General features: G+C 43.8%; 1 protein-coding gene across 1 annotated transcript in view; it reads right to left on the bottom strand.

Annotated features, from left to right (window-relative positions):
- Window positions 1-10,619, bottom strand: part of ARHGAP24 (Rho GTPase activating protein 24) — a 210,554-nt gene extending 199,935 nt beyond the window's left edge. Inside the window, exon 1 of the mRNA XM_061350913.1 lies at window positions 10,302-10,619. The gene's annotated coding sequence lies outside the window, so the exon portion shown is untranslated. The remainder of the gene's footprint in view (window positions 1-10,301) is intronic.
- Between the last annotated feature and the right edge of the window lie 1,579 nt (window positions 10,620-12,198).

Here is a 12,198-nt window from a genome sequence, read left to right as displayed (position 1 = left end):
TTTTATTTCTAATGTTAGCAGGGGATCACCCCGATGCTGAACTCCTGTTCTGTACTTTTCCAGTTGCCGAGGAAAGGTATCAGGAGCTGCGTGAGCCTGCATTGTACAGCACTGCTGCACAATGGCTTAATCTCGTTACGTGATAAATAGTCACACTGAATGTGCCAGGTGGTACACACTCAACCGGCTGCTTTAGCCCTTTCCTGGCGTCAGCCAAGAGCACTGCAAGCTGTGTGAGCTCAGGCTGACAGCAGAAGTGCAAGAGGTACAGTTCAGCACATATTAAACAGGAGAGGACACAACAGTCAACTCCAAGATATTTGAATGCTGTGCATTAAAAAACATGCCAAGCTCCCCAGTCTACAGAGTCATCATCACAGCTGCCCCCTGCTCCTTCCCAGAAGCTTCCCTCTCCCCTTACACCTAGCAGAAGACAGCATCTGAAGGGAGTTATGTGGCTACTCCCATACAAAGACCCACAGACCGCTGCAAAGGCAGAGACAACAACTATTTCTAAATGTGGTAAAGCCTACCAGTAACAGCTGACCAAATCAGGAGTCAAATCATCATGGCAAGTGACCAGAACTGTTTGCAACACTTATGCTGAAACCTTGTAAATTCTTCAAAATCAGTCAAGCTACCAGAAATGAATTAACAGTTGGCTCATGCAGGACAGAACCATCACAGTGAAAATAAGGGTCCTGCTGTGATGCAAGCATGTTGATTTGCTGTCAATTATATTTTTGCCTTGGCACGTCTCATAATACATGTAAAATATTCCTATGGTGAGGGACTAGACTATTCTTTTACAACTGTCCACACATGATAAACAGGCAGGACAGTAAAGGACCACCAGAATCATTAAGCCCAGCTTCTGAAGTCCCACGGGAGCCAGCAACACAGCTACTTACAGACAGTGAAAAAGCACCATCAAACCAACTGATTTAATATCCCCCTCAGTCCCAACCCAGCAGACCCAGGAACTCCCTACTCTGTTAGAATTTTTTTTTCAACCCAGCATGCTCATGGACAGTCTACATCAATTTACTCCATCATCATCACCCAAAAGAGTTCTGCCCCTCCCTGATGTTTACCCACCTGATGTATTTACATGCTGAGGTTAAGGCTGCTCTCTCATTCTCACTACAATGCACAAAGCCAGGTCTGATTTTCTCTTAAGAAAGAGTACTGAAGCATAGTGGGTTACATTTAGGAAGCAGACATCACACACATACCAGGTTACATGGAAAACTAAACAACCCAAAAGCTGATCAGATCTTTTGCTTACAGACAGATGTATATTGTTTTTCTTAAGTTTTCATTACTCAAAAAACACTACTTACAATGTGCCTTCTTACAGGTTCTTGCTGCTTACTTAGTAGTGTCCCTGGAGAGAAAAACCCAACCTAAGAAAGCCTGCTGGCATCAAGACAGATGTCTATAAAAAAATGTATGTTTTTCTAACTATCATCTATTATAAGTTTCTGGATGATGAAGTTAACTGACGCCAGTTTGAGCCCTGCACTCTCCTAGGAACAGAAGGGGTTTCAGCATCATGAATGATGTTAATAATGTTTTACATTCAAATTAATTTACTGACTTTTGAAGAATTTTTACTTAAATTGTATTTAAAATGGCACCTTCATGACTTACCTCTTCCATGCTATGGAATTGTACTTTCACTTTTTTTAAACAGCAAATAAACGCATCTCACAGCAGATGCTGAATGACATTTTGCAATACATATGAACAAAATTAATCCCCAGTCTACAAACCAGCTATTGAGTAGGGGGAGGGAAGGCTTGCTGCTATGCTTTCATTTGTAAACTTCATTTTTAGCCACACTGCAGAACTCTTGTCAGAACAAGCTTTTTGACTGGGACTTTTCCTGCCCACTTCTAAACTCCACACATTTTACAGTGAAGTTACTGAGATCAAATCAATTTGGGTTCCAGAAGTGCTATTAAGATCCCCGAATTACTACAGTCACTTTCAGCGCCTATTTGCAAAACTCACATTTTTAGGACACCTCCATTTAGCAATACTGAACACAGACCCTAGACAGGCTTTGTACTTGTAAACATGAAGTAAGACTTCACAGTCCTTTTTAAACTGTGAATCTACTATCTCCATCACTGCCTCCAAACTAAAAGGCATTGCAAGTTTTTATTTTCTCCAGGCAGGCCCTTTAATGTTTCTCTTTGTTGGATTACTTCTTCAGAGAAATTTACAGAAGAGAAGGAAAAAGAAACATCTGTAGGAACAGCTGCACAAATACTGCCACTGCCAGAGATAAGATTTCTTTCTAGCATCCACGACTTCTTTTGTGTGTTGCAAGACCACTTAGTGGTGATAATCACAGTTACTATCCATGCAACTGACATGCAATTTTAATCTCCATCAAGGACAAGAGGTAAAAGCTCAACACAAGCCCACTATAGACACACAAACACACACAGAGAAAACACCCAGAAAACCAAATCCTCGAAGGAAACATCTAGTGGCTCTACCATAGTTGCTTATTCAGCAAATAGGCTGCTTGCTCTGACTTCTTGTGGACAATCAAAATACCGTAGTAGGTAGTTCATAATTACAAGCAGACGTACAGCAGAGCTTCTTCCCTCATCATTATCTCACACGTAACAACATCGAGATCCCAAATTACTCATAACGCTTTCCAAGACAAATTAGTCAATGATATAATTAACTAAATGTAGTCCCGAAAGTCTGTCTTCATCTCCTAGATACATGTGTGCATTCATATTCTTGTTTCTGAACTGCAGCAATCTGTTACACCCCAAAAAGGAAGCACTGAGAATGAGTTCTAGCAGGGATCAGGATAGGAATACTAAAGCCCTAACAGAACTCAATCTGGCCAGGGACATTAAGGGCACCATGAAAAGCTTCTACAGGCACATCAGAGATAAAAGGAAGACCAGGGAAAATGTGGGCCCCCTCCACAAGGAAACAGGAGACCTGGTTACCCAGGACATGGAGACAGCTCAATGACTTTTTTTTGCCTCAGTCTTCACTGGCAAGAGCTCCAGCCACACTGCCCAAGTCACAGAAAGCAAAGGCAGGGACTGGGAGAACAAAGAACTGCCTGCTGTAGATGACCATGTTCAAGACCACCTAAGAAACCTGAAGGTGCACAAGTCAACAGGACCTGATGAAATATACCCACAGGTCCTGAGGGAACTGGTGGATGAAGTTGCCAGGCCATTTTCCATCATATTTGAGAAGTTGTGTCAGTCCAGTGAAGTTCCTACATCCGGAAAATGGGGAATATAATCCCCATTTTTAAAAAAGCTAGACCCAAGGAACTACAGGCCAGCCATTCTCACCTCCATGCCTGGCAAGGCCATAGTGCAGATCCTCCTGGAAACTATGTTAAGGCACATGGACAGTAAGAAGGTGATTGGTGACAGCCAACATAGCTTCACTAAGGGCAAACCATGCCTGACAAATTTGGTGGCCTTCTGCAACAGGGCTACAGCATTGGTGGATAAGGGAAGAGCAACTGATGTAATCTACCTGGACCTGTGCAAGGCATTTGACACTGTCCAGCACAACATCGTTGTCCCTAAACTGAAGAATCATGGATTTGATGGATGGACCCTCGGTGGATCAGGAGGAGAAGGACTTAAGTGTGTTGGCTGACGAAACTCGACATGAGCCTGCAGTGTGCACTCACAGCCCAGAAACCAACTGTGTGATGGGCTGCATGAAAAGGAGTGTGACCAGCAGGTTGAGGGAGGTGATCCTCCCTCTCTGCTCTGCTCTGCTGAGACCCCACCTGCAGTCCTGTGTGGAGTTCTGCAACACCCAAAGCAAGACCTGAGGGAGCAAGAATCACAGAGATGATTAGAGGCTGGAGAACCTCTCCTATGAAGACAGGCCAAGTTGGGCTTGTTCAGCCTGGAGAAGAGAAGGCTCTGGGGAGACCTTAGAGCAGCCTTCCAGTACCTAAAGACAGTAATAAAAGAAATCCACTCACACTAAACTATGTCACCCAAGGTTGTCCAATCCGGCCCTGAACACCACCAGGGATGGAGCATTCACAACTTCTTTGAGCAACCCATTCCAGTGCCTCACCACACTTACGGTGGCAATAAGATCTTGGAGCTATCATAGAACATGCAGCTCCCCAAGGTTTAGAGATTTACAGAAATTTTTTTTCCCAATAAATACTGAAAGAATTAGCAACCATTCTGGGCATGGGGAACTGTAACCACATCCATCTCATCTACAGAGTAGGATGTGAAGAATAAGAAGCAAAGCTAATTGTCTGCATCCTCTGCATTATTTTTCTTTCTGAAACAACTGAAGAGGGGCCTTTAGCATACTTTTAAGTACCCTTGACTGTAGTGCTCTCCCGTTTGCTAAACAATCATTTATCACACTAGGACTGTCACAGCACAGTAGTACTTTAGCTACTTTTTCCGCCTTTACATACCCGGCTTGACAGCCAGCACTGCAGAGAAAAACTCATTGAGTAAGTTCCAACACGCTTCAGGGGTTCTTTTCCACTTGAATTCATGTGATTCACTCTTGTGATGCATTTTCTGAATACTCATCCTGTAACACTGTGCCCACACATCCCCACAGCACTACCTGGAAACATGGTTGTGAACTTTAAAAAAAAATCAAAAGCACAAAGATTCATCACAACTTGCTTTGCAACACCAGCTCTTATGCTTACATATGTCCACACACTTCCAACTGAAAAAGGCAAGCTTTCACACATTGCAATGGTCTGCTGTGGTCATTCAGCTCCCTTCCATCAAGCCACAAACACAGAACTGCATGTTTCCCCCCCCACATAAGTAACATCAAAACACAAGAAGGTCAAAACTGAATAAATGGATGCCTACAAGGAGCCCAGCATCCCATCTCCAACTGTGACTCAAGCAAACTCTCAGGAACAAGCAGAAAATCTAAGACAAGAACACGACAAGACTTTCACCCAGCTACCCCTTAAAACTGGGTTTTCCCTTAACTAACCACAGTATTTTCTGGCAAGTACTTGTGCAACTTCATTACACCTTATGTACATCTTGTGCACAGTACTACCTCCTTTCATTTGTTTTGAGCATGCCACCATCACTCCTGGATACACCCTGGGAATTCTCTATTGGAAATAAGTGAAGAATTGGCCTCTGCTCACTCTTTCCCAATCACTCATTTATGCAGTTTTCTCAGTCATCTCATCTGGCTGACAAGTTCCTTCCTGCCTCACTGTTTCTTGGACAGAAGCTGTCTTGTGTCTTTGACCATTCTTTCTGCTCTTTTTAAAAGCTTTTCGAGCTTAAGCTGCAAACTACTAGCACTTTTGGGAAGCAAGGGACTCCCCTGGTCTCACTTCTGTCCTTCTCCGTATTTTTCTTCTCACAAAGAGGATGTGGTAGCCGGGAAAGTTACAGAAAGAGCTAGAAAGGAAGCTTATGGGAAATCCAGGATGCCGCTGCTGGAGCCAAGGTCAGGTCATTTCAGCAAGGATTAAGTGGAAGGCTATTTTCTCTACCTGCTGAAGGATCACTTTACCTCCTTGCAAAACAGAGAAGTACCTCAAAATATGGAAATAGCCAACAGATTTCGGCCCAGACAACACAAACACAGGAAAAAGCATGTTTGTTTCACCCAGTTAGTGACATCTAGAGGGATGGACACAGGCAAATTGCTGGAGTTTTGCATTTTACTTCATGATTGTTCAATTTGACAGGCCAAGAACACCAGTCCAGTTAAAATTTTAACTGCTTTGAAAGCAAAGGCAGATGTGGGAAAAGGACGACAGGAATACACCAGTTACTTCTTGGGAGTAACAGACATGAAAGAAATCTTTGCTAAAGAGCTATTAATCATAATCGCTATTACACAAAATTGCACAGAACTAAATATAGGAAAACTAAAGGTATGCCACGACAATAAACTATATAAACATTGCCAAAGGGTTCTACATGTTGCTCAAGTTTGTCTCATTGAGCCAGAGCATAAAAGCCGCTCCAAACTAACCAGTACAACAATAAACAACAGAAGTTTGACAAAGTTAAAAGCACTGAGTTCATGTGCTCTCTCCTTCAAAGGCCTCTGGCACGGCAGAGCATGACATTTTCATTAGCAAAGCCCAATGGAACAAGAGCTGAGCCAGGCAGACAAAATTAGTTCAAAGAGTTAACAGATAAGTCAAAAACCATGACTGTAAACAAAACGCAGTATCACGCTGCAGGCGGTTTCTAGTCTCAAGGGAACTATCTTATTTTGCAATTTAGCCAATGACTTGGAAGAAAAAAGGTAAGAAAAGAAAAAAGATAATGACTGAAAAACAGTGCAAGTGACAAGTACCAAGGAAGCCGTTAATTACAAAGAGGAAAGGCGACTGACAGCCAGCCATCTGTGGTTTTGCTCAGCAGAAGTTGTGAAGATCTGACAGTACCTGAGAACATCCTCCTGAAGGAAAACTCAAGGTCCCTGTTCAACACAACAGCCCCATCCCCAGCATCATCACAAGACTATTTAACAAGGGAAAAATAAAGTATACAGATCATTATTGTGTCTCTGGATTTCACAGGACTGACCCCGAAGTATTACTTCTAGTGCTAGTATCCAAACATCTAGAAGCATTTTCTAAAACTGGAAACCATTTTTAAAAGGCTGAAATAATTAAAGAACTGGACATCATAATCAAGGAACTCTGTTTTCCACTTTTACAAAGAAAAGGTAGCAAATAATATAGTAACTCTAAAGGAAGCAGGAATTTTTATAAAGAAGGCTACTAAAAGAGCTAGTAAGAACCAGAACTAACAAAAGTGGTAGGTAAAGACAGTCAAATAAAATAAATTTGTAAAGCATATCATTTAAGACAATAATTATCATGTGATATAATGCAGAGCATTAAGAGCCTATCAAGTGACTTTCTATTAGCAAAACAGGATATTTTTCAAAAAATAAATGATCTAGCTTATAATGGCAGCTAATCAAGGACCCTTATGGATCATTTTGAATGCATAATCAATTCAACATGAAATAAATTCACAGCTTCACTCCGGTCCTTACCATCCACACTTTGATCACTGAAATCTAACTGGCAAAATGGTGAAGTAGGAGTGAGTCAGGAAGTGTACAAGAAGCTGAAGGATAGGAAGATGTCCCTCAGCATGCAGCCCCTCACACCAAGATCAGCCACCTCCAGACTGGCTGCCACAGCTGTATTGTGGGGGTACCTGTTGAAAGCAAAGACCACAGAACCATGAGGCCTGGGAGGCATCAACTCCCAACTGCTGGCTGTCCTAATGAGGTTTGGAAACCACAGGGACCAAAGCAAGCTGCTTCCTAATGGCATCCAGCTGCTTCTGGGAGCTCACACACAACGTCATAGAATGGTTTGGCTTTGAAGGAACCTTAAAGATCATCTAGTTCAAATACCTCTGCACAGGCAGGGACACCTTCCACTAGACCATGTTGCTCAAGGCCAAGTTGAATGGGGCTTTGAGCATTTCCAGGGATGGGGCAAAGTCCTGGCAAGGTAGCATCTCCTGGCTCCCATAGCAGTGCTGCCACCGAAGCCTATATATCCTCCTCACTGCTATAAGGCTGGGATTTCAGCTCTGCATATGAAGCCTTTATCTGCCTCAACACAGGACTCGGGGATGTCTGCTATGCTGCCGAAGCTGAAGTACAGCCAGATCTTTGAGATGTCTGGTATTTTCATACCCTTTTGAGTGTTATGCAGCTGACCCAACTTTCTCCCTCAATTAAAAAAGGGCAACTTTATCAAGCTTTTCTAAATAAATGCAGGCAACAACTATAAAAAACAATTCTGTTACATACCTCCTTTTTAGCACAATAATAGAAACTAACATAGACCAAATCTTATTACTGGGACTTTTTGCAGTCCTACATGTAGGAAGAGAATCTAAGCTGGAAATTTGGCCTCTACTGTCATTTTAATTTTCTATCCTCCCAAGACAGGTAGTAGAGTCACAAGTTTCATAAAAGCTGTGTACTTCCTTATCAACCAACACTATTGGCAACTCGGCTTTCTGCAATGTTGAGGATTCCAGGTAAGATAAATCGCAGACAGTAAATGAAGAAAACCTGTACCAAATATTCTCTTCCAGCATTTTTCTTGGTTTAGAATTCCAAGAGAAGACAACCCTTTCTTTTCCTTCCCGGCTAAAAGCTAACATACAGTTCACTCACCCACAAGACAGTTTACAATGTTAAAACCCTCCCAATATGATGAAGTGTTGCACTCTGTTCCAGGAGGTTATTTAAAAAAGAAAAACTCATGTCAAGCATTCCTTCTGCCCAGTATAGATAAAGCCAGTAAGTAACTGCTCCAGGAATAAAGCGTAATTCCAAAGACCTTCAGGTCACAATAAATACCAAATAGCCTACAGGGAAGACAGCTAAAGGTAATAGGATCCAAATCACTTCAAACTGCCCGTCCCGAATTTCAACTCTTTTCTTAATTTTCTTTCACATGGTGTGTTGAAAAAAACCAGATATTGAATGAAGCAGCAAGAGAGGAAAAGGGCCTGAGAGGTCTGCTATAGCTGCACATGGAGCTCGGAGGGTCTTTCTATTCTAGTTACTTCTGCAGACATGGCCTTATCAAGAGTTCAAACTATTACTTGTCAGGCAATCCTTTCTTAATTTCTAGCTTTCTGAACTCCATCTTCAGAAAACTGAACTTAGCTACAGGACCACTGATAAAAGTGAACTTCATGCACTAACCTGCAAACACAGGAGAGGCATGTCTTAAAGGAATAACCCACAGCCTCCCTCTCATGTAAGTCTTGCCTTTCACACAATCATGTTAGCTGGATTTTCTACATGGCTTTACATTTTTTACTTACTGTGAGGCTTTTTTTTGTTGTTGTTGAGGAAAGAAGGCGGGGGGGGCACACAATAAGTTTCATATAAATCTGTCTAATTTCATTAAAGAATGAGAGTCAAGTAAAGAACAAGAGAAGAAAAAGCAGGTGAGAGACAGGACACCAATCAAAGAAGAGGCAGATTTTATACACCATGAACAAAGAAACACGAGTTCTTAAGCACATTTATTTTTAACACAAGTCACCAGTATAATATACTAGAAGATGCTTTTTGCAATAACAAATCCTGCCACAGCGTGACAATTTCACAGGACTGGAAACAAGCACTTGACACTCAATCCTCCTTTCTCTCTACCTCTGCTTGTAATTCTGCATGCCTTCTGTGAGTATAGGATGCAACTTCCATGATTTTTAGTTAGGACAAGACACATTGCCCCTTGTATTGATAAATCCCTCTCCCTTAATTCTTATCCCTTGGGGAATCCTTTCCCCCCTGAACATACAGAAGTTATTGTCACCTTCAGGTACAGAACTACTCTGCAACAGAAAAACTTAACTGCGTCTTAATACCTGCTGATCCAATATGACCCAACCTGCCAATCTTCCCAGCTACCATGCTACTTAACACAGACAGAATTCACATTATTAGCCAAATCCAGTGTTACAAAGTCACTGTGCTACACAGGGAATTAATCTGGGGTTTTATTTCTACCTACACAGAAGAGTACCCACCTAAAAAAAAAAAAATAATAAAAGAAACAACAACAACAAAAAAAAACCCAACCAAACAGAAAATCCCCACTGCTGTTTATCTGCAGTCATGTGTTGTAAAAATGTTTGTAACAAGATCAAACATGAATTATTTACTACTTTCCAATTTGCTGAAAGAAGAAAACCCCAAAACTGACAATATACGTTCAGGTTACCACTAAGAAAGATAAATATTCCATACAAGCCCAGTGGAGGGAAAAAAAAGAGAAGACTCCCTTATCTTAACAAGAAAGCCAGTCAATAGCTCTAGACACCTACCGAAGATTCCCTAACTCTTCTGTGATTACAGTCAAATCCTTATGGTACGTCTGTCCCAGTGAGAACTGATCTCTGCAAGCCTGCTGCAGATACTTGAGGAAGACTGTAAGACAGCCATCACAAATCCAAAGATTTAACATGGAGATCGCAGAAAGCACAAAGGGCTTTTACTTATATTGAAGCCAACAAGTAGCCAGATGACACATATTCTGCTTGTACCCGTGACACCAACAAAGAGAAATCCTGTTATGAAGTATGTAACACTGTTAAGGAGTAACAGCACACAACACCACTTAAAGATGCCTACACACACACATGCCCGGCAGACAAGAGCAGACGTTAACACGCACAGACAGCTGCTGCCTCTGCTTCCTGGTCTGCAGCAATTATTTGTCCTGCAATGACCACGGGACAGCCCGCATCGATGCTACCTACCGTGCGTTCAGCTGCCTTGCCGACCCAGTCCAGCGAGAGCTCCGAAACTGCCCCGGGCCAGGACTCCTACTGCCCACAAGCAGACTCAGTCTCCTCACCCATAAATGCGGTGGCTCCCCCAGACAAACTCGGAACCGGTGACAGCTTGTTTCAGCCTGAGTGCACTCACAAGTTTCCCCTCCTTCCCTTCCTCTCCGCGGGCTGCCAGCGCCACGCCGGAGCTCCGCGCTCCCAGTGCCCTCCCTCCAGTAAGCCCCGGCGCCGCACGGCTCGCAGCCCGAGAAGTTGAGAAGAGTGTCCGTGTGCGCATGGATGTGTAAATACACACGGTGCGAGGGGCTGGAACGGCCTCCCAGGGCCGGCCCTCAGCCGCAGCCCCGGTTTCGGGTTTCACTGGCAGCCGGCGGCACTGCTGCTGCGGCGCGGAGGAATCCGAGACCGCTGCCGCTCAGTTTCTCGCAGCTCGCAGACCCGCGAGTCGCTGTCCCGCGGTGAGCGCTACGGAGACCCGCACGTCCTCGGGGGTACGGTACGGCACGGCCGGCGGAACGCGCGGGGATTCCCCACCTTCAACTAGATCAGACTGGCCAGACCCACATCCAACCCGCCTTGGGCTGTCTCCAGGGATGGCGCATCTGTCACCTGCTGGCATCTCTGCCAGTGTTGTACCACCCTCGCGGTAAAACATTTCTTCCTCATGCCCAGACTGAATCTCCCCTCTTGTAGTTTAACGCCATTGCCCCTCATCCTGTTGCAACAGGCCCTGCTAAAAAGTCTCTCCCCTGCTTTCTAACAGGCCACTTTCAACTACTGAAAGGCTACATTAAAGTCTCCCTGTAGTTTTCCCCAGACAGAACAACCCTAACTCTTAAAACAGGCCCATGTCTTAATAGGAGAGGTGCTCCATCCCTCTGGTTATTTTTGGGGCCCTTCTCTGGACCCTCTCTGTCAGGTCCATGTCTTTCCTGTACTACAGAGCTGGACAATCTGGTCTAGTGGAGGGTGTCCCTGCCCATGGCACGGGTATTGGAACCAGACGGTCTTCAAGGTCCCTTCCAACCCAAACCATTCTATGATTCCATGAACTAAACACATTTTCTGTGGTCTTGACTCATCTACTTTCGACAGTCTGCATCTCTGCAACTTAGTACCAATAGCCTGTTCAAGGAGGACTAAGGATTTTAGCTTGTGTAGACCTCATAGAGGTTTCCACAGGACCTGTACAGGGAGGACCCTGTGCCTTTTCCACAGGCCCAGCTCTGACTCAAGTCACACAGCAGAAATCAGAATAGGAATTATGATGGAAACCACAGCTGTAATGCGGTTTCATGAACTGCCATTCCTTCTCTGAATGGCACTACTGTCGTCTGCTCTTGGGTGACTCAGTGAGCGTGAGGCTGCACTTTTCCTTGTGCTCAGAGAGAGCAATGAATGATGTGTAACTTCCATCCTCCCTCCCACCACCTCGGCCCAGCACACCAGACCCCACAGTACTGGTTATACGTGGAAAGACAACCTCTCTTGGAAAATCCCAATTGCTCTGTGTCACTGGTCTCTTCTTTCAGATCCCCATCAGGAGACAAAAAGCAGTTTCTAATACTATACTACAATAAGATCATGATTAAAAATTACTAATAATAGTAGTTGAAACAGCACATTACACTTTCAAGCCCAAGCAGAGTTTCACATACTGCGCACACTAACAGCAAAACCCAGCCCATTTTCGGCTTCTCACACCACATGTGATGTTCCTCTAATGACTGGAGCTGGCAAATCTGTAGAATCTGGAAAAGCATTTTGTACGACCCAGAATCTCAGCCTCTGACAAGTGTACAGCTTGGACAGACCTCAACATACTCCCACCAAACTTCCCTCCCATTACCCATTTCTCACAGTT

The sequence above is a fragment of the Neopsephotus bourkii genome, unplaced genomic scaffold (assembly GCF_033783945.1).
Source record: "Neopsephotus bourkii isolate Nb327-2 ecotype Australia unplaced genomic scaffold, CSIRO-AGI_Nbou_v1 NB_547, whole genome shotgun sequence".
NCBI classification, from domain to species: Eukaryota; Metazoa; Chordata; class Aves; order Psittaciformes; family Psittacidae; genus Neopsephotus; species Neopsephotus bourkii.
Note: the sequence above shows the minus strand (reverse complement) of the source record. Positions and strands in the feature narration are given on the sequence as shown.